General features: G+C 44.4%; 1 pseudogene; it reads left to right on the top strand.

Annotated features, from left to right (window-relative positions):
• The first annotated feature begins 14,871 nt into the window (after positions 1-14,871).
• On the top strand, positions 14,872-23,588 carry LOC122430772 (annotated as a pseudogene).
• The last annotated feature ends 344 nt before the right edge of the window (positions 23,589-23,932 follow it).

The following is a 23,932-nucleotide window of genomic DNA, read 5'->3' as shown; positions in this document are numbered from 1 at the left end:
TCTAGTTCCAGCAGGAGGGTTTTTCTCTAGTTGTAGCTTGCAAACTCAGTAGTTGCGGCCCATGGGCTTAGTGGTCCGGCTGCACATGGAATCTTAGTTCCCTGACCAGGGATTGAACCTGAGTCCCCTCCATTGGAAGGCGGATTCTTAACCTTAGCCCACCAGGGAAGCCCTGCCATAGGCATTTGCGGAGGACCACAGGCCCTGCAGCTGCACTGCCCTTTTCTTGCTTTTTTTTTTTTTTAATCACAAAGTACCATATTTTTCCAGGAAAGAGGGAGAAAAAAGCAAGTGTTGGGGGGGGCGGTTACTTACACTGAGCACCTACCATGCCCCAGGCACTATATAATGTGCATTCATCATCTCATTTAATCTTCATAATAATGCTATGAATAGTTAATCAACTATGCTTCCATTTAAAAAATAACACTATGAGGTACATATTACTATCCCTGTTTTACAGATGAGGCTCAGAGAGCTTAAATAACTTAGCCAAAGTCACACAGTACAGTTTAGAACTGGATTTCAAGCCCAGCCAAGCTGGTATAGCTTTAAAGCCAGGGCTCTTTTCCTCCTTCCCAGGAACTAGAATCCTCTTACCCATGAAGCACTTGAGCGCAGGTACAGGACCAGGAAAAAACCTTATCTCCATCCCCCAAATATCACCCGTGAAGCTGGGGCAATACATGCTGGCAAAACCAGAGGCAACTTACTCAGTAACATGTATCTGAGTTGCTTCTGTGGTTCTTGGCTTCTGTCTGTAAGACCATAGGACTTAAGATACTCAGCTCTGGCCTGATCTCATTCGTGAATCAGCTGCCCACCACAACCCTGCCTCCCAGAGCTCAGACCAAGCCAGATGAGGAGAGCATACTTTTTTCCACACATCTCACCTCGCCCACCACTTAATTCCATTTCTGCTGAATCCTATGGGAGTGCGGTGCTTCAGCACCTAAGCTCTGGAGCTATACTGGTTGGGTTCAAATCCTGCTTCTTAACACCAACAGGACCTCTAACAAGTGACTCATCCTGTCCCTGGCTCAGTTTCTCCATTTGTAAAATCGGGTTTATGAGAAAAGCTACTACGTAGGGTAATGAGGATTCAGTGAGTCAGTATGTGGAAAGGTTCGTAAATGATAAGTTGGCTATTGATGCTATTTCTGGTTTGATTTAAGCACTGCCTAACCCATATCCTGCAACCCAGAAAGAACCCCTTCGAGTATGCCCCTCTAGAGACCAGACTAAACAACCCAGCCAGCCCCCTCACCTCACCTATTGCCCCTCGGAGAACCAGGCAGGGATTGGCCAGGAAACCTTTCTACATCAAGGAGGATGCTCTTAGAAGTGGGCTGGGTGTGGCCTTAATCACTTACCGCCCAGCTCCTCCCCTGATTCCCGTCCTGTAGCTCAAGCAGCTTCACCACGTTCAGGCCTCACCTGAACCTTCAGATCAGCTCCTCAAACTGCCTGTGCCTGGCCTGGAGGCGATGCCTCACACGGAGAGGAGGAGAGGCAGCTGCTCGTCACCTCCCCTCCTCCCCACATTAGGATGTGAATCACCTCCGGAGATGGGACTAGACAGCCAGAGGGTGAATGGCTGACCTCATGGTTCAGGTCACTAGGTTCCAGGCATCCCACTGACATTTTCTTTCCCTCTGATGAGTTGATGCCAGCCCTCCAGTGACAGGGACCGCACCCCCATTCCCCAGCCCAGCTGCAGAACCAGCCTGGCAAGTCAAGGGATTCTAGACTCCAAATGGCATAGGTCAGAGTGGACTATGTATGTCAGTGATTTTCTCCCATCTGTACACTGACCAGTGATAGCAAAGTCAAGTTGAAGCCAGGTCAGCGCAAGTTGCAGAAGCAGAAAGCTAATTCTATATACCTCTCTCCTTCAACTCACCCATCCTGAGTGCACCAAGGTAACTCCATCCATTCATCCACCTATCAACACTATTCTCTGCCTGCTTCAGAGTACAGCAGTGCATATCTGTTCCCTGGTCCCTTCTGTCAGCAGACTTATTTGTTCCTCTATCAGAACGTTTTATTTATTTAATTTTTGGCTATGGTGGGGCTTCTTTGCTGCACACGGGATTTCTTTAGTTGTGGCAAGTGGGGGCTACTCTCTGTTGCAGTGGGCAGGCTTCTCATTGCCGGGGTTTCTTTTATTGGAGAGTATAGGCTCTAGTCAAAAGGGCTTCAGTACTTGCATCACGTTATGGATCACGGGCTCTAGAGTGCAGGCTCAGTAGATGTGGCCCACGGGCTTAGTTGCTTCATGGCCTGTGGGGTCTTCCAGGACCGGCAGTCTAACCAGTGTCCCTTACATTGCAAAGCGGATTCTTAATCATTGGACCACCAGGGAAGCCCAGAACTTTTTAAAAAGACATTGGTTGAGCTCCTGATTTGTAGCTGGTCAGATATTGGCCAGGTACTGTTTCATTTATTCCTCACAAGTACCCTGGAAGGTAGATCTGTTATTAAGCCCGTTTCCCTAGTGGCTCAGTTGGTAAAGAATCTGCCTGCAATGCAGGAGACCCAGGTTCAATCCCTGGGTCAGGAAGATCCCTTGGAGAAGGAAATGGCAAACCACTCCAGTATTCTTGCCTGGAGAATTCTATGGACAGAGGAGCGGGTCAGGCTACAGTCCATGGGATTGTAAAGAGTCAGACATGACTGTGCGACTGAAAAAAAAAAAGAAGATAAGAAAACCGGCTCAGAATGGTAAAGAAACTTGCATGGGTGTCACATCCGGTGAAGACTTGAGCCAGGGTCTGAATGAGGTCTTGCCAACTGTAGAGCCCCGTTTGTTACTGCTACACCACTTTGCTCCCTCTGACTCTGGCCTGTGACAGTGACTTTGACCTCTCTGCAGGCTCATCTTCACACTGATTCTGCCCTCTCTACTATTCAAGTCAGAGGTTATTGCCACAGAGGCATCCACCGCAAACACAGGCAGGCACCTCTTCGCTACTCCTACTGCATGACCTCACTTTCCCAATTCTAAGCTAAGCAGCTTAAGATCTTCAGTCTTGCGAGCAGGGAGTTATTGCTGTTGTTTCAATGTCTATTTGGCTCCACCTGGTCTTAGTTGCGGCATGCAGGCTCTTCAGTTGCAGCGTGCGAGCTCAGCTATGGCATGTGGGATCCAGCTCCCTGACCAGGGATCATATCAGACCTGCATTAGGAGTGCAGAGACTTAGCCATTGGACCACCAGGGAAGTCCCTCTTTAGTCTATTTTTAATGTCAAGAGGTCTGGGTTCCCAAGAGGCTCTCTCAGACACATTGGTTGACTGATATTGCAAGAAATACCAAAGTTAAAGACTTAGAGTAGCCCCACCAATAGCTGGATTCAAAATCCACCACCCTGGTACCAGGATCTGAGCACCCAGCCTGGTCACATAAAGTCAGTATGCAAGGAAAGCATAGGCAGTGTTTCCCAAAGCATGAACTAGGGAACCCTCCCCACCAAGAGATGTTACAAGAGAATTTCCACAATCCAACATTTTATACCCTAATCCCTGCCTAAAGGTTTATTCTACTGTTCAGTAAATTATAAGTCTGAGCAATTTTTCAGTAAAGAGATTTCCCTTTATCAGCTTTTCTTCAATTTATATAATCCCAGAATGCTTTCATCTTTTTTAGGTTCTATGAATCAATGTCCAGTGGAATGAACTTTGGGAATTGATGGTCTGGTACCTCCACCCTCATCTGAATCAGACCAGATTCAGCTGCAGATCACCAGCCTTCCAGCTATAACCGCCCACGCCACAGGCAGGGCCAGTGAGGCAGGGCACGTGGTCTCGGCCCGTGGAGCAGAGTTCACACTCCAGCAGCTGGCAGGACCCTCCAACCCCTCTCTGACCCCTGGATTCTGGGGCCTGCTGCCAGCCCAGCCCAGAGTTGATCTCCTGTGACTTGATCCCTCGATTCAGGCACTTCTGCACCCCTGGCTCCTGGTGCCAGCGCTATCAGAAGAGCTCCGGCTGTCTGCATGCCTGCTCCCTTCCAGAAAGTGCATGCTATAGAGAGAGCCCCAGGGGGGCCAAGCCCGGCTGCAAGGGGCGCACTTCCTAAGGCAGCACTTGAGCAGAGCCACATGCTGGGGAATTGGCCTCGGTTGGAGCAGAGGCATCCAACAGCTTGCAAGGCGAAGACACAAACAGCTCCCAAGCACAAAACGCCTTCACAAATGCTCAGCGTGCGAAAGAGCCCACCTGTCTCTCCACCACCCCACCCACCAGGTAACACCCGCACCAGCGGCAGCAGCAACAGCCACTTCCGCCCCCGCCCCAACAGTGCCAGCCTTTGCCTGTCGGCTCCTAAGAACAGGGCCGACATCACTGATACATTCCATCCATCTCAAAACCCAGGACAAGGGATCAAGCAATAGTAACCACTACAGGAGTCCCAGTACAGAGTGGGGCGGGGGTGTGGGGTGTATGAAATCAATAGTTATCTGCTTCCTCCTGAAATTTGCTTCTTCAAGCCAGGCATTCTCTTTTTCTTTTTCTTTTATTCGTTTATTTTTTAACTTTTAATTTTGAATTGGGGTATAGCCAGTTAGGGCTTTCCTGGTAGCTCAACTGGTAAGGAATCCACGTGCAATGCAAGAGATCCTGGGTTCGATCCTTGGGTCAGGAAGATCCCTGGAAGAGGGCATGGCAACCCATTCCAGTATTCCTGACTGGAGAATCCCCATGGACAGAGGAATTTGGTGAGCTATAACCCAAGGAGTTGCCAACAGTCAGACACGACTGAAGGATTAAGCACAGCACAGCACAGAGCCGATTAACAATATTGTGATGGTTTCAGGTGAGCAGCAAAGGGACTCAGCCATACATATACTTGGATCCATTCTTCCCCAAACTCCCCTCCCATCCAGGCTCAGGCAACCTCTTTTTAAAGGACTTAGACGAATAATGTCCATGTCTACAGACCCTGCGGGCATACAAGCATCTAAAACAATAGCCAGCCCAAGGTTTTGTAGAATGGGTCCTCCCGCGTGTGTGCTGGCTGATGGGTACACGTGACTACCTACGAAGGGAACTGAGAACCCAGGAAGAAGCCAAAATGGAAGGAAGGTGCTGTTAGACAGCACTGCCTAAAAAAGTGCATGTTTTCCATGATTGATAATTAACCTTGGCATCAACAACTGCTTGCCTTTCCTGCCTCAACATAGGTTCCCCCCACCCCACCCACTATGAAATTTACAGCCCCTCTCTTGGAAGGCTACCCTCTGCAGTAAGCATAGGATGGAAACAATAACTAGAGGGCAAAGCAATTAACCATTTCCCCAGGCTGAAGTTCCAGCCTCTTATTGCCTTGATAATTTACTCTGTAAAGTGGCAGGCACCTTGGCTCAGAGCCACTTTCCAAATCTATTTAAAAGTCCCTGAATTCTGCTGAGTCTGATTTTACTCTATGAACAGGACCAAAAGCAGTAAGGTCTTCAACACCTCATTGTTTGGTGCAAAATATCACCCATGATGCTTATTGAAAAGCCTATAATTATAATACAACTTGGTTTTCCTGCAAAGCTTCCATTTCCTGGTGTACTAGGAGACAGAATTAGTGGTTGTATTGTTTTAGTGAATCTTTGGAGCAGCAAACCAAAATTATATCACTGAGTGTCATCCCTTCTCCAACCAGATCTTCCTATTTCTACAAAGATCTCGGGGCTTTCAGCATCATGGTTCTCGTGGAAAAGTCATGGAAGTTTCAAGCTTTCAGGGAAAGTACAAGAATAGGGAATGCCAAGACCAAAAGGAGCCAAAATTATATCACAATCTGTCCAGTTCTGAACCTATGATCTCATCATCTACTCTGACCTCTGCTTGCCCCCAACTACACTTCCTCTTCTCTCCTAGTCAGTGAATGGTTCCACCATTGGCTCAGGTCACAAAAGTGGGGGTCACCTGGGTCTTGTCTACTTCCCTCACCCCCACCCTCATCCCACGTGCAACCAGCCCCCTATGTCCTGTCAGAGCCATTCATCCTTCTCCAGCCTCACCAGTTCCTCTTTTGTTCAGACCACTATCTCTCCTCTGATTTAACAACAGGCCCCTAAGTGGCCTCTCTGCCTCCAGCCTTGCTCCCTTCTATCTATTCTATCTATAATCAGAATGAGTTTGCAGGGAGAAAAAAAACAACAACAAACAAAAAAAAAAAAACAAAATAAGATCATGTCACTGCTCTGTTTAAAGTTCCTCAGACATGACCTGCCTTCTCCAGAACAGAATCCTAACCCCAACCTTGGCACCCAATGCCCTTCTTGTTGGTGCCTCACTCCGTCTCACCAGTTTCTTTTCTTGCCATTCCCTTTCTTACCAGATATTGAAGACTTGTAGTTCCCAGAACACACCATGCCTTCTCATGTCTCCAGCCTTTGTGCATACTATTTCCACACTCCGGAATAATTTTCCATCTACCTCCTGGCCAAGTCTTATTCATTCTCTAAGACTTCACATATGCATGCCTTCCTCTGGAAACTTTCTGGAAAGGGAAAAAAGCCCAAGTGCCAAGTGCTCTTTTTATCTTAGTCTTATCCTTCTGATATGCAGCAGAGAGCAATGAAGATCTGAGCTACACCTGACCACAGCACCTGAGGGACTACCTATCCAGCATCCATTCACCCCTCTCTCTTTCCTTTCAGAGCCCAGGTTTGTTCTCACATCCACTCTGCTCCAAGTAGCTCCATGCCTCAGGGAAAGCTGACCACGGGCCCTGACCAAGAGTGGACCTGACTGATCCAAGGTAATTCCATTTCCCTTCACAATAATTGGCTCAAGGATGTCATGTGACCCAGTTCCGGCCAATGAAATGTGCTGTTTCTTCAGAGAAACACCAGAAAGATAGGAGGAGATGGTCTCATTTCTTCTTCCACATTAGGGATTCTCAAACTTTAAAAAAAAATTTGGGGTTCCAGGATCCCTTTGGCAGTCAGGTGAATTTTTTGGACCCCTTTTCAGAATAATGTTTTTAAATATATAAATATATAAAATAAATCACATGCAAACAATTATAATGTAACATTATTAAAACATTAAAACAATATTTATGATATAATATATGTGATATTTTTTAATATATTCAATATCAAGATCTAGTGATGGGTCTGATAGCTACTCTAACTTCACAGTGGGGTTAAGATAAATAACATTTCACATTATGTTCACAATTATGTGTGAAAATACATGTGATTTCTATTGATGGCAAAGCCACAGTATACTATGCTACCATAGTTTGTTGCCTACACTCATAACTGAAGAAAACAACACATTTCAGTTAGAAGTGAGTGATGTGATTCTTTTTCCCACTCAGGTTCATGGCTCCCTGAGTTTGCCCATAGAGCCCAGTCAATAGCCCCTGCTCTGGACTTTGTACTCTCATTGTGATGGCTGGAACCGCTGCAGCCATCTTGCTAACAACCTAAAGGTAGACCAATGTGGAGAATGGCATGGCAGAGAGATAAGAACTTGGGTCCATGATGCTGATCCTGAGCCTCTAAACCAACCACTTCCAAAGCCCATGGACTTCAGTTATGAAAAATAAAATTACTTATTATTTATGTCCATTTGACCCTGGATTTCTGCCACTTCAGCTAATTTACAGGAAAGGAGTAATTTAACTTTATATCAGAGTCAGTGTCACAGGAAAGCACAGATGGGGCATCTACATTGAGCCCCCCGTCAAAGCAGGAAGCCCTGCTCCTGACTAAAAGCAATTTAAAGTGCCCACACTTGGGCCTTCCCTGGTCGTCCAAAGGTTAAGAATCTGCCTTCCAATGCAGAGGACAGGGATTCGATCCCTGATTGGGGAACTAAGACCCCGCAAGTGGTGGGGCAACTAAGCCCTGGTGCTACAACTAGAGAAAAGCCCATGTGCTGTAACCAAGAGCCGCTGCACCACAATGAAGACCCAGCACAGCCATAAATAAACTAATTAATTAAATGAAAATAAACTGCCCCTGCTGTGTTCACAGCACCGGAGAATACTGATCACAGAGATGATGTAAGCACTGAGCCCTGGGGTACAGAAGCTGGAGAAACACCTGTCCCATTGCACCATTTTACAAAGCATGTTGGATGGAGGTGTAACCTTGCATGGGAACCAAGTGACGATAACTCTTTTCATAACCCCTTTGCTTTGAGCACACCAAGAAATAACAAAGGTTCTGAATTGAAAAGCTGACACTCCATCATCAAGAACATGGGGCAAGAATACAGGTTGAATGCATGAGACAAGCAGGTTGGATGCATGAGACAAGCGCTTGGGGCTGGTGCACTGGGAAGACCCAGAGGGGTTGGGTGAAGAGGGAGGTGGGAGAGGGGATTGGGATGGGGAATACAAGTAAATCCATGGCTGATTCATGTCAATGTATGGCAAAAACCACTACAACATTGTAAAGTAATTAGCCTCCAATTAATAAAAATAAATGGAAAAAAAAAAAAAGAACATGGGGCAAGAATAATGTGGGACACACCAAAGAGCGAGACTCCTTGAACCATAGTCCCCATTTCCTCCTGCAGGGGATCTTCCCAACCCAAGAAATGAACCCACATCTCTTGCGTCCCCTGCACTGACAGGTGGATTCTTTACCACTGTGCCTCCTGGGATTCCCATTGTCCCCAGAAAAGAACATCAAAGTGAGGGTACATCAGAAACACCTGGAACTTGGCGTCTGACACTTCAGGAACGGGTAGCAGGACAATATCCCCAGAAGCTCTGAGGGTAGTTCAGTTCAGTAGGTTGGCAAGGGCCCTGAAAATTTGCATTTCCAAAATTCTTGGGGTTATGCTGAAGCTGCTGATGCAGGGCTGGAAGCACTGGCTTGGAGGATCTACAGCTACCCAGAATGACCCCTTCAGCCACATGGCTAATAATATCACACAGGAAAGCAGAACTGGCCTTAAAAGTTCATCTGGTGTTAGTATGCTGAGCGATTGATCTAGTTCTCTTAACCAAATGTGGTTTGAGCCAGAAGTGTGATCTGCCACTCTCCTTGGCAGGGGAGTGACAGAGCCAGCTTGTATTGGTTCACAAGAGCCAATTGTTAAATTTTCAGGAATTTTGCAAGCTGATTATTAAATACAGCCATTATTAAAAACTAAATTATAGGGGACTTCCCTAGCAGTCCAGCGGTTAGGACTCTGCACTCCTACTCCAGGGGGCACTGATTTGATTCCTGGTTGGGGAACTAAGATCCTGCATACCACATGCTGTGGCAAAAAAAAATTTTTTAATTATATATATTGATAGTGAAACAAATTACATAAAAACAAAGGTGACATATACTCGAAACTCACCACTTTATAATTATTTTACTACATTTTATAAGCACCTATGCTCTTGAGGTTACTCTTGTCTCTTGAGTCTGTTTGGTGGAAATATTATATGTAATGTTTTCCTATCTTGCATCCCTTCCCATTCGTGACTTAACATTGGTAAACTGAAATCATTCATGGTGGGAGGATTTATACCATGGAAATTGTTGATTGTATAGGCAAGAATATGATGGAGAAAATGTTAATAATGCAGATTCAGTTTAAACCCATGTTGTATTTATAATCATGACATTGTGATCAGTACAAAAAGTTGAGGACATACCCTCCCAGCATTCAAAAACTACTACCTGATTCAGCAAAGAAGTCTCTATATCACTGATGAACAGATGAAGTTCTGATATATGTCTTTGTTGTTTCTCTTTTGTCTTACTCCTTAACATAAGTGAAAATATCAACCAACATTCATAGTGGAATTATACTCACTTGTTTAGAGACATGAGTGCCTTCTTTGCTGAACTGGATAATAACCAAGCATTTATACATAGTCTGATTTTGTCAAATCATGATTGAATTGCAACCACAGTTGGACTATGGACTATGGATACAAGAGTTCAATAAAGGTCAATAAAAGCATTGTGAGATTCAACAGACTATATGGAATTTACAAAGAAGTATTGTGTATTTTATTATTTATGAATAGTGTGCTACATACCCTTTCTAGCAATAAAATTTTAGAATAAATTTATACATCAAGAATACTAAATTATACCAAATTTATAAGAAGCATATATATTTTTCTTCTGGAGAGCCAGTTTTAAAATATGTACTAGCACCACCTTTGAATCACCCTTGTATCCTGAATGGGGTGGACCTAGCTCATTATTAGAACTGTGAGGGACTTCCCTGGTGGTTCAGTGGTTAAGACTCTATGCTTCCACTTGCAGGGGTCGCAGATTTGATCCCTGGTGGGGGAACTAAGATTCCACATGCCACTCAGTATTGGAAACAAAAAAAAGCAAATGACTGTGATTTCACCCCCCAGAGTGTCAAAACTGGGTGAGCATCTCCCTGGCAGAATTTTGTCTCACCAAGCTTATTTCTTTTGAACGTGCTGCCTGCAACAAAGCATCTTTCACACTTGCTGAAGTTGTCCTGGAGTGGGGACACTGGCTCTTTCGTCCTCCTATGTGTAGCTTGGTGCACGTCCCTAGGCAGGGAGGTGCAAGGAAAGTAATAAAACTTGCATAACCAGGGCCTCACCGAGCCTCCCAATAGTTCACAGCCTGGCTCTCTTTTCCTACAGGTTTACCATGACCTGAAAAGCACACAACTCCCTGGAAATTCTCTCTATAAGAAACAGGAACAGGGGACTTCCCTGGTGGTCTAGGGGCTAAGACTCTGTACTCCCAAAGCAGGGGGCCCAGGGTTTTTTCAGGAAACTAGATCCTAACTGCCTCAGCTAAGAGTTCAAATGCCACAGCTAAAGATCACACCTCAACTAAGACCCAGCGCAGCCAAATAATTTTTTTTTTTTTAAGGCATGGAGAAAGGACTTTCCTTCCTCATCAAAGGTGCAGAGCGATGGGGCAGTACATGCCACAGACTGAGGGAGCTCTAGGCAACATGATGCCCTGATCTGGGGGAGCAGAGGGTCTTTCCAGGAAGCTGCAGGTGGTATAAGACTGGACTTATTCACAAACACCCTCAAGGACTCCCAGATACACCAGCGAGGAGAGGCCCAGTTCTGCAGTTATCTGGGTGGGGCTACCCAGAAGTAACCTTCAGGCTTAATGATTTATGAGATCTCATTTGTACCTCATTTGCCAAGCTTCATTGTGCAGATGAGAAAGCCCATCTCAGGAGGGAGATGACTCAACCAGAAAGGTCACATGGGGAGTCGGAGTCCAGTGCTATGGATATATCTCTGACTGTTTCATCCAGCCTCAGCTCTAGGCAAGATTTTACCTTTAAATAAGCAGGGAAAGAAAGCGTCAGCTCCTTGCGTAGAAACACACAGAGCCAGCTGGCATGTCTGTGAATCAGCATTTGTGCTTCTCCCAGATCATTTACAGATTCTGGGGAGGAGAGTGTGGAGGGAAAGTGCTCCAGAAGCCCTTGCCCACAGTTTTTACACAATGGCTAAGCTGTCCCCCCATGACACATTGTCCACCTATTTCATCTGTCTCTGTCTCATTCCCAACTACACGCAAGTTCCTGTCTCAGGGAACATGATATACACGGCCTTTGGGGCCAGAAACAGGTTCAAACACTGTCACAGTGTCAAATACTATGACACTGGGCAAGTCTATTAAATGGAAAAAGAAAAGGAACAAAATGTTACTGAATGCCTTAATAAATTAACATCATTTTAGCTGTAACAAACCCAACTCAAACAGGTTTAAATTTTTTTTTTAAAGGAATTTATCAGTAAAGCAAGCAAACGACTCTGGACCAGATCAAGTGGGCTTCAGGTGTAGCTTGACCCAGGGGAATAATATCTTCAGAACCCATTTTCACTCTCTCCATCTCTGTGTGCATGCATGCTAAGTCTCTTCAGTCGTGCCCAACTCTTTGTGACCCATGGACTGTAGCCTGCTAGGCTCCTCTGTCTGTGGGATTCTCCAGGCAAAGATACTGGAGTGGGTTACCATTTCCTCCTCTAGGGGATCTTCCTGAACCAGGGATGAAACCCACATCTCTTAAGTTTCCTGCATTGAGGGTTCTTTACCACTAGCACCACCCAGAAAGCCTAGACTCCACATTCTCTTGTTGGCTCCATTATCAAATGGACTCTCCAATCAAAGAAAGAAGAGGTTTGACTGCCCATACTCCAATCATACACATGGTCAGGCTCCGGGCCTAGCAATAAGGAAAATAATTCTCTTCTCAATAATGCCCACAGAAATCCTAGGATCACTTTAATTGGACCAATCAGAGTCACACGGTATAGTCTTGAACCAATTACTGTGGTTAGGTAAATTCAAAGCACTGATTGGCCATGCTTGAGTCACATGCTCCTTTCCTGGAGTGAGAAATAAATCCTGGCACAGAGCACATGATTTACAAATGCATTAGGGAGTAGAGTTCCCCGCAAAGAAGTAAAAGGGTAGTCCTTGGTGGCTCAGATGGTAAAGAATCTGCCTACACTGCAGGAGACCCAGTTTCAATCCCTGGGTTGGGAAGATCCCCTGGAGAAGGAATAGCTACCCACTCCAGTATTTTTGCCTGGAGAATTCCATGAACAGAGGAGCCTGGCAGGTTCCTCTGTCCATGGGGTCACAAAGAGTCAGACACAACTGAACAAGTAACCCTTTCACTAACATTTTACTAAAAGAAATGAAAATGGATTCTGGGCAGCCCAAAAAGACCTCAAATGTCTGCTGAACCTACATCTGCCAGGCTCATGGTTCATTATTTTCATTAAACTCTTACAACAATGTAATTTAATCTTTAAGAACTACAGTTTCCTCTTTTAAAATGAGAATAATGATACTTAATAGGAAGAATAGCTACCACTTATTTAGAACTTACTGTACCAGACACTGGGCACAGTGCTTTCATGTATTCCAACTCATTTAATTATTTATGTCGTAAGATTGCTGTTGAACATAAATTGAAACAGATGACATGAAAAGTCCCAGGCATAGTACCTGGTATATAATAGGTGATAAATCTTTAAATGTATTTTATTTGTATCTGCCCCTCATCTACTATAGTATTAAGCCTCTAACAGGTGCTGATTTTAAAGGCTGAATTAATTAATGAAAGCATGAATTGTTTCTGCTTTTAATTACTTATATTCTACCTAGTTGTACAAAGGATTTGCGATAACAGGATATCCATTCGGCAACACAGTGCAATTTAGATAGGAAAACAAAAATGAGATAAAGGAAATATGTAAATTAGAATAGAATAACAAGCTAGGTGGAAAAAATGAAATGCATTCACAGAGACTGGGGAATTACTTTGTGAATTTGGCTCTGAGCTTCCTGGCCAACAAAGAGAAAAAGGAAACCCCATTCATTACAGTTCTACTATTCAAGAGTGCAGGGGAGGAAATATCCTTCCTCAACGAAGAGAATTTAATAATGCATTGGCTTTTGAGGCACAGGAATTATTGCTGGGGGTGGCGAAGTTACCTCTAGATCCTATATTGGGAAAGAACTGTAGCGTCTCTAGCACAGAAAGTAACTGGCGAGGTAGCACTTTGTCTTTTGTGAGGCAAATACCTGAGGTACTTTTTAAATTAGTATCTATTTATTTGGCTGTACCAGGTCTTAGTTAAGGCATGTGGAATCTAGTTTCCTGACCAGGGATGGAACCCAGGCCCCCTGCATTGGGAGGGCGGAGTCTTAGCCCCTAGATCACCAGGGAAGTCCCCCTGAGATACTTTTGATAACAGGATGAGGTGCCTCTGTGGAGCACTGGTAAGAACTCAATTTCTTGAGGCACAAATCCTCCCCCAGCCTTAGGAAGGACTCCCTCTGACAGAGCCCACACTCAGAGGGGAAGTAGGAGCCTTGTCCCTTGGAAGAGGCTGACCCTGAGGGCCTGAGCTGCCTTCTCAAGGAAAAACCTAGGAGATGATCTCCAGGAGGCCCAGGAAGGAGAAACCCAGGGGTTCTCACCTAGCCCCTCCCTGAGGCAGGACACCTCCTCTTGACTCTGAATCTCCAGCCTACAGTCCCAAAAGAGTTAATTTGCAGTGACCCAAATCTGCAGTCCCATTTTGGGCACGCTGAAAATTACTTTTTAATCCTGGCTTTCAAGGCTTGCCCGGGGAGCCATCTGCTCTGCCCTCCCCCACCTCGGGCACATGGGATTACTCCCACCTGCCCCGCCTAACTTGCTTCTGTGGGGACTAATTCCACTCCTGCCCATCCAGAGAATAATAATTTGGAGGATGGTGGTTTCATGTGTGGGGTGAGAAGAAATCCTAGATTTTTAAAACAACCAAAAAAATTAAGGTTTTCAGATTAAATAGAAAAAGTCAGAATCCATAAACGATTTGTAGGTCTAGGATAATCAGACGTCCCAGCCTCAGTGATACAAGGCCATCTGTTGTAGGCTCCTGGGCTGGACAATGTGGAGCTTGGGGGGTTTTCTGGGCTCTAATACTTGGGTGCCAGAGGGTTACAAAAGCAGATTTGTACCCATGACTCTGGGTTTGTTCCACCCAAGGAAATAGCAGAAGTCCCTGAACTCCCAGAATAAGACCAGAGATTATACCCTAAACTCTCAGTCCTTCAGCACCTCAATGGACCAATTCACATAGACCACCTACTGTGTGCCTGGGACTACACCCTCAAGGACCTCACTAACAGTGGAGGAGAGAGATGAGTCAGTAAGGAGAATCCAGTGTGAAGTGTGATGTATGTTGTGAAAAGGGGCTTTCTGGGAGCACAGGGTGGGCGCTAACCCAAAACCCTGGTGGGGGGTTAAGCTTAGTTGTGAAGAACAAGAGTTCATCAGATGGACAAGTTGAGACGGGACATCCACAGACATCCACAGAAAATGCAATCGCACAGAGGTCTGAGAGGATGGTGCTTCTGAGAAGGGGACAGAGAAAATGTTCTCAGCCACATGGCTGGTGGAAGTATCCACTGCGTGGGTACCACCTCCATCAAGGATGATCCACCAGTAATCTTTGCAGTTACTAATACATATATCCTTTCACCCCAAAATTCCACTTCCAAGAATTTATCTTGCAAACATGCTCCCACATGTGCAAAGTGACATACTTACAAGGTTATTCAATACAGCATTGTTTATTAATATAATTGCAAAGGTTTGGAGTGATCTAAATGTCCACTATCTGGAAATTGGTTAAGTGAATTATAGTACAGCCCTACAAAGAATACCCTGCAATGGAAAAAGAACGAAGCCGTTCTTTATATTCTGGTATGAAATGATCTCCAAGAGTATTGTCAGGTGATAAAAAGCAAGGGGTCAACCAAATACAATATGTAGACCTTCTCTGAATTTAGATTTGAACAAAAAGAGAGAGAGAGCCCATTAGGGAAACCTGAATACTAATAGATAGTTTTTATTTTTTTACATGAGATAGATATTATAAGTCATTTTCCTTTAGTGATATATGCTAAAGTATTTACAGATGAAATTATATGATGTCAGAGATTTGCTTTAAAATAATCGAGGGGAGAGGGGACAAGGCTGGCATGTGCAATAATTGTTGAAGCGAGCTGACAGCTATAGAAGTTCACACTACTTCCTCTACTTTTATATATGTGTGAAAATTTTCTATGACAAAAAGTTTTCAGAAAGCAAGAAATAGAATACTGTATTCAAAATACTGACACTTAAATAAAAAGATCTGAACTTCACCCCACCAAATATACATAGATAGATTAGATAGATGATAGGTAGGTAGACAGATAGATGGTAGATAGATAGATAGATTAGGTGGATGATAGATAGATTGACAGACAGACAGATAGGTATATGAATGTTTCCTGAGACCTATGGGCTATTTGAGAATATAATAGCTTATTTTAAAAATAATTATTAAAAAAAGTGTGGGAAATGTGAGGATAAAAGGAAATGAATAAGTTTCAGTGGGGAGAGGGGGTAGTTGAGGAAGGTTTCTCAAGAGATGACGTCTGTGCTGCACCCTAAGAGATGCCCAGGAGCTTGCCAGATAAGGAGCATGAGTGAGGAGTCACACATTTCTCACTGAGGGAAAGCAAGAGCAGAGGCAGGGAAATGGAGAGAATATAGCATGTTTAACTAAAAATACTACTTGGCATTAATATGACCAAAATCAATACAGTACAGTTGTCACATATATATAAAACCTTTACAAAAGTTCTTCAGTAAAAAACAAAACAAAAGGATTTATGCACTCACAAAAAGAAAAAACCAGAAACAATAGACTTACCTCTTTGCTTGTGTGTGTATATATATGTGTATATGTATATATAAAACAAGTCTCCATAAGAAAACACATGGAGCTGGTAACATTTATTGCCTCCAGGAAGGTGGACTCGCTAGCTGGAAGAAAGGGTAAGAAAGAGACTTTCAGTTTTCTTTTTTTATATCTTTTAAATGTTGAGCCAAGTGATGCATTATCTATTTTTCCTGAAGTTAAATATATATATATATATATATATATATATATATATATACATATACATATATGTGTTTGGAGTCAAGAAATGAGCCTGTCTAGCTCGGGTAAGTTATTTAGCCTTTACCACTATAGATCTGTTTTCCTCTAGTTGGAAGAGGAGCAACAATATTAGAAATCTGCCTCATGGCAATGTTGCAAAATCAAGTAAAATAATGGACTAAGTGAAATAGTGTAATAAATTAGGTTCTGGATGGAGAATCCCCTTATGAACACCGGCAGACATTGATGGCAAGGCTAGGACTCAACCCGTGAGTATTTGATTCCGCAGTCCATGTTCTTTCCACTACAAAGTTAATCACCAAGTCAAGTTCAAGAGGGGCTGACCATAGAGGGGACTGGTCTCCAGGCTGAGGCTAGGAATGGGGTCAGTGGGATCTCTCTGAAGCTTGGACACTATGGCCTCATAGGTCATTATGATTCGTGATCAGCCCTTCCAGGAAGCACACACAAGTGCTCATCACCTACTCTTAGCTATTTTCACTGCCTTGTCTCCCCCACGGAGGGTCACTGAAGACCAAATGGATGAAAGCTGTAGTCTTACCCATATGACCAAGAACAAGTCTTCTCCTGGAAGAGTAGTTCTCAGAGTTGCTCACAAAAGTCTGAGCCCAACAGCAGAGAACTCCGAAGAGAAGTCTTAGACCCAGGGTTGGGAGTCAAAGGGTCTTCGACACTATTGACAAAGCATATAAACTAAATCATATTGCTTCACCTCACTGGGTCTCTGTTTTCTCATCTGTAAAATGGCGGGGGGAGGGGGTGGTAATGTGTAGGAAATACCTGCCCTAGCTACCTACCTCTTAGGGTTGATATGGATAGTTAATGAAAAGAGGTATGAGAAGACTTCCCTGGTGATCTAGTGGTAAAGTATCTGTCTGTCATTGCAGGGGACACAGGTTTGACCCCTGGTCCTAGGAGATTCCACATGTCACAGGGCAACTAAGCCCGCAGCTACTGAAGCCCACGTGCTCTTCAGCCCATGCTCTGCAACAAGAGAAGCCACCGCAATGAGAAGCCCGCACACCACTAGAGAAAGCCCACGCTCATCCACGAAGACCCAGCACAGCCCAAAATTTTAAAAAAAAAATTAAATTAAAAACTTTTTTTAAAAAGAAAAGAGCTGAGAAACTATGTCTTCTAAATCAGACACTTAACTATTAGGCTCTTCTTCAAGCCTCTTTACCCCCGCAGATTCTGTGGCTCCATAGATATTTTCTACATAAGTTAAAAAGATGATCAAAGGCAAGTTGAAAGGCTGACCCTGATTTAGCAAGCCAGAGCTGTCACCTTGAAGTTCCTAAACTGTCCTTCTCCCCTGTGTCAAAGAGATTACAACACACACACAGGTGGGTGGAAAGGATACTATGCCCCATAAATACATGTGGGCAGTATCCATCTACTTCAGATGTTTGTCCTTGGTGAGAGCAGCAGCTGTCTCGATGTGGCTAAACAAAGTCAGGAAAAATCAGAAAAATGCAAATAAGATTCTTATTTTAGGCAAATCAATCTTAGCAAGGCTCATATCTGATCACACTTATCTTTAGGATGATCATTAGGATAATGGATTAATGCAAACGTTTATTTTTGCCCTGTCTGTTCTCATCGCTTTAAAAGCCCTCAGATCACATCCTGACTGTGCCAGACACCCCCAGACCTGTTACAGATCAGTCTGGAGACAGAATCCCCAGCATGAGTGCTGGACGAGAACTGGGTAATCACAGAATCCAGCTCACCACAAGGTCATCAGTACCACACTGCCCCCACCTCTCATTACATGACACGAGCCACCTGCAGCCATCCTCAGATGGTAGAGGTTTCCCTTAGGAAGCCCCAGAAAGGGAGGAGGAAAACACATGCAACTTTTTTTATGAGAAGGTCTTTGAGGAAGGTGCAATGAGGAGGTTAAGAGCAGGAGCTTTGAAGTCAGGCAGTCCTGGTTGAACTCAAGTTCCTACATGTTGTGTGACCCGATTTCCATGAGCCTCAGTTTCCTCATCTGTAAAATGGGGATAAAATGACTTCTACTTCACAGGACTGTTGTGTGATCCAAAGGAGAATTGTGTGTGTCAAGCATCTTGTGAAGTCTCTGATGTGGGGTAAAAATGAGAGCAATTGAGCCTTGAGTATATATTTGGCACTGTACTGAGTCCTTCGTGTGTATTGATTAATACCAGCAACAACCCTAAAGGGTTTCCCCAGTGGCTCAGCACCACTTGCAATGCAGGAGTTACAGGAGATGTGGGTTCGATCTGTGGGTCAGGAAGATCCCTGGAGGAGGGCATGGCCAACCCACTGCAGTAATCTTGCCTGGAGAATCCAAGGAAGAGAGGAGGCTGGCGGGCTACAATCCATAGAGTTGAAAAGAGTCGGACATGATCAAAGCGACTTAGCACATGCATGCACAACCCTAAAATATAGATGTTATTAGCTCTTTCTTTAAAAAAAAAGAAAGTAAAAGAAGGAAACTGAAGTCCATGAGAGGTCAAGTGACAGGGCACAGTGGCAGAACCAAGATTTGAACCCATGGCTGCAGATCCCAGTTCTTACTCATACCCTTCATCCATTGCCAGCTCACTGTTTGTTTGTTTTTTATTATTTATTTATTTATTTTTGGCTGTGGCCACAGCCTCTCTAGTCATGGCACCCAGGCCCCGTGGCATATGGGATCTTAGCTCCCCAACCAGGGATCGAACCCTTGTCCCCTGCATTGAAAGGTGAAGTCTTAACCACTGTACTGTCAGGAAATTCCGATCAACTCACTGTTTGAACTGGCGATGATGGAGAAGGGGTCTCCCAGCCTGGCAAAGAGCTGGACCTGTAATGAACCCTTCTAGAATTCTGTATAATGAAGACAAGAAGGCACTGGTCAAGAACAAAGAAGCAGGAAAAGGAGAAGGTACAGAGGTTTCCAAAGCAGTGTGGAAAGAGAGAAACAGCAACCTCCAATCTACAGGTAGACACCTTCTGCTGTGATGGGGGCAGTCACCCAGCCAGTGCCCCGCACTCCTGCCCTGAGCCTGAGGCCTTAGCTGAGGCTCTCTCTCCCCTGGGTATTGGGGACACAGCTGGAAAAACATTCTAGGCTGCGGAGGTGAAATTCACAGCACATTCCCAAAGCCTTTCTGGCTTCTTGCCTTAGATCGCTTTGAGCCAGAGCCATGATAGACTGGAAGCAGGGAGTCAGCCCTGGGGGAAATGGAGTTGGAAATATCCTCCCTCTGAGTCCAAAAACGTCTGGCTATGGAAAACCCTGAGACCCTGATGCTGGGAAATATTGAAAGCAGGAGAAGAGGGGAACAGAGGATGAGATGGTTGGATGTCTTCACCAATGCCATGGACTGCAATGGACCTGAACTTGGGCAAACTCCGGGAGATGGTGAGGGACAGGAAAGCCTGGCATGCTGCAGTCCATGGGGTCTCAAGGAGTCAGGCATGACTTGGTGACTGAACAACAACATGAAAAACCTCAGATTCTTAGAAACACCACAATGATTAAGACTAAAGATTCAGGCTGATTCATATCAATGTATGACAAAACCCACTGAAAAAATAAATAAATAAATAAAGGGGGGGAAAAAAAAGAAAAATATTTATATAGCTTAAAAAAAAAAAAAAGACTAAAGATTCAGAATTCAGGTCTATTTCAGAGAGTTTGAACATTAACTTGGTCCATGACCTTGGGAGATCTTCTTAACCTGGGGTCTCAGTTTTCTAGTCTGTAAAGTGGGACTAATAATATCTACCCTATAGGGTTTTGAGAATGAAACAAGAGATCCTAGATAGGGTCTGGCATAGGGTAAGTTGTTAACAAGCAGGAACTAGTTATTATACATGGTGGGTTTAAATTCCTAAAAGACAAAAATACATACATTTAGTAAATTGTATGTCTACAATTGGAGATGTGTCAGTCACTTCAGTCGCTCAGTCGTGTCTGACTCTTTGCGACCCCATGAATCTCAGCATGCCAGGCCTCCCCGTCCATCACAAACTCCTGGAGTTTACTCAAACTCATGCCCATCAAGTCGGTGATGCCATCCAGCCATTTCATCCTCTGTCATCCCCTTCTCCTCCTGCCCCCAATCCCTCCCAGCATCAGGGTCTTTTCCAACGAGTCAACTCTTTGCATGAGGTGGCCAAAGTATTGCAGTTTCAGCTTCAGCATCAGTCCTTCCAATGAACACCCAGGACTTATCTCCTTTAGGATGGACTGGTTGGATCTCCTTGCAAGTCCGAGGGACCTCAAGAGTCTTCTCCAACACCACAGTTCAAAAGCATCAATTTTTCAGCGCTCAGCTGTCTTCACAGTCCAACTCTCACATCCATACATGACCACTATTAAAACCATAGCCTTGACTAGATGGACCTTTGTTGGCAAAGTAATGTCTATGCTTTTTAATATGCTATCTAGATTGGTCATAACTTCTCTTCCAAGGAGTAAGCGTCTTTTAATTTCATGGCTGCAATCACCATCTGCAGTGATTTTAGAGCCCAAAAAAATAAAGTCTGACACTGTTTCCACTGTCTCCCCATCTATTTCCCATGAGGTAATGGGACCAGATGCCATGATCTTAGTTTTCTGAATGTTAAGCTTTAAGCCAACTTTTTCACTCTCCTCTTTCACTTTCATCAAGAGGCTTTTCAGTTCCTCTTCACTTTCTGCCATAAGGGTGGTGTCATCTGCATATCTGAGGTTATTGATATTTCTCCCGGCAATCTTGATTCCAGCTTGTGCTTCTTCCAGCCCAGCGTTTCTCATGATGTACTCTGCATATAAGCTAAATAAGCAGGGTGACAATATACAGCCTTGATGTACTCCTTTTCCTATTTGGAACCAGTCTGTTGTCCCATGTCCAGTTCTAACTGTTGCTTCCTGACCTGCATACAGAGGCAGGTCAGGTGGTCTGGTATTCCCATCTCTTTCAGAATTTTCCACAGTTTATTGTGATCCACACAGTCAAAGTCTTTGGCGTCGTCAATAAAGCAGAAATAGATGTTTTTCTGGAACTCTCTTGATTTTTTGATGATCCAGCCGATATCGGCAATTTGATGTGTAGACACATATATTTAAACATGCATTGATACATGTTTCCCTAGACAGGTCACTGAAAAACCAGCACTTACATGTGTAGACAGATATATTTAAACATGCATTGATACATGTTTCCCTAGACAAGTCACTGAAAAACCAGCTCATGTTTGAGTGAACATGAAGTATCTTTCACCTTCTCCTCAGTCCAGTAAGGTGTGGTTATTATCCCCATTTTAGAGATCAGGGAACAAAGGGACTTGGCAGGATCTAAGTAGCTTGCTCAAGGATTCCAGGCTAATCCATTGTCCTTCCTACCCTTCTCTTAACCTTCATGACAATTTGTGCTGGCCCTTCCCCTCCCACACAAATTCTCTGTCAAGCTACAAGATTATGGATGTCTCCCCAAACACAACCTGATTATTGGAAGGAAAGGCCTGAGAAGAGGTGAGAGGGAAAAGAAAGGAGAGGAGGAAGATGGAGGGGGAGAGATGAAGGGATGGGAGCTCCTTGCACCCGCCCACTCTGCCTGCCCCGCCCCCAGCCTTGTCTCAGCCCACATTTTCCTCCCTGGTCTTCCAAGCGTTGCTGGGATGCTCCAAACGATCCCATTACAGCGGGGTCCTTGTGCTCCTGGACTCCTGAGCCCCCGGGACCCCTAAGAGCTTCTGTCCCACCCTGATGCTGGCTCCATGCATGCTTGCCTCCGGGCTGTGGAGTGAAATTCCAGGAGGGAAGCAGCCCTCTCGAGAGCTCGCCTTGGCTGGCTTCTGCAGCACCTCTCTCTTCGGTACCCACAGGGGCTTTGGCAGGAAGTGTCATCTGTTGGGTTTGATTTTCCACCTGAAGGAGGGTGCAGAAGCTGCACTCTGACAGTAAAAGCAAGAGTGAAGGCACTAGATCGGACTTCTCTGGCAGTCCAGCGGTTAAAACTCCCCCTTCCAATGCAGGGGGTACAGGTTAATCCCTGGTCAGGGAGGTAAGATCCCACATACCTTAGGACCCAAAAACCGAAATTTTAAAAAAGAAGACAGAAGCAATATTGTAACAAATTCAATAAAGACTTTAAAAATGGTCCACGATTAAAAAAAAAAAAAAAATCTTTAAAAAAGAGTGCAGGTGCTCGAGCAGAAAGGTCAGTGTGAGGATTTTAAGAAATCGCATGGTGCAAGGGGCCCAGCACAATGCCTGGCACGCAGTAGGGCTCTGCAAGCAAGGACTGTCCTCCCTGACCCTGAGGAGCTCTCAGAGGTACCTCCCATCAGCCCCCCACCTACCCCCCACCCAAAGCTGCATTTCAATTTGTCTCCTACACTCAGGCTGCACTCCATTACACAGGGAAATTTAGCTTCATTGATATGAAGGGGCTAATTACTACATGAGACATAATCACAAGACGGGAAATGGATTTATAGATGCTGTCAGTCGGAAGGGAAGCTGCTGCGGCTGCACTGTTCTCCTACAGGGCTCAAAGCTGCCCAGAGTCTTGCCCTGGGAATACTTGCCTTACCGAGAGATGTCCTCCTAGAGAGGTCCGTGGTGCTACAGATTTCTGGACATTAAATCCATGTTTCCCTCTGAATTTGTTCCACCATCAGTGATATGCTCCCCAGGGTCCCTCAACACAATAAAAATCATACTTAAGAATGTAGTTAGTCTTAAAGGAAACATATAAAGAGAAGAATGACAAGAGATGATCTATCTTAAAACTAGTGGAGCTTTCTGACTCTGCTGCTGCCACGGCGACTGTGAGAAAGCTTGTGGCGAAGCGGGGGCAAAAAAAGGAAGCAGGTCCTGAAGTTCACTCTGGACTGTACCCATCTGTAAAAGATGGAATCATGGATAGCACCAATTTTGAGCAGTTTCTTCGGGAGAGGATCAAGGTGGATGGAAAAGCTGGCAACCTGGATGGTGGTGTCCTAACCATCGAAAGAAGCAAGAGCAAGATCGCTGTAACTTCCGAGGTGCCCTTTTCCAAAAGGCATTTGAAATACCTTACAAAAAAATATTTGAAGAAGAATAATCTACGTGATTGGTTAGCCATAGTCATTAACAGCAAAGAAAGTTATGAATTGCATTACTTCCAGATTAATCAAGATGAAAGAGGAGGAAGATGAGGATTAAAATTCACTCTGTAATATTTGTATAAGTTCTTAAATAAAATTTATCAATCAAAAAAAATTTAGTGGAAAGGAGAGATGCTGTCTAGAAACTCTAGGGTGCTAGTGCCTGCTTTTCTTTGGGATTAGATGAATCTTGACAGAGAGTTATCTGTCCAGGGACTTACCTGATAAATATGCCCTCTTAGAGCCCCTTATGGTTTAGTTTTCTTCGATCCAAAATAACATGTCTTTTTTTTTTTTTTTAAGTTCTATTTTTTGTAAAATAACATGTCTTGATGGGAAGGAGCCTCAAGAGAAATGGGATAGATGTATGTGTATAGCTGATTGATGATGTTATACAGCGGA

This window comes from Cervus canadensis, chromosome 1 (assembly GCF_019320065.1).
Source record: "Cervus canadensis isolate Bull #8, Minnesota chromosome 1, ASM1932006v1, whole genome shotgun sequence".
In the NCBI taxonomy this organism is placed as follows: domain Eukaryota; kingdom Metazoa; phylum Chordata; class Mammalia; order Artiodactyla; family Cervidae; genus Cervus; species Cervus canadensis.
The sequence above is the reverse complement of the archived record's forward strand: the minus strand, read 5'-3'. Positions and strand labels throughout refer to the sequence as shown.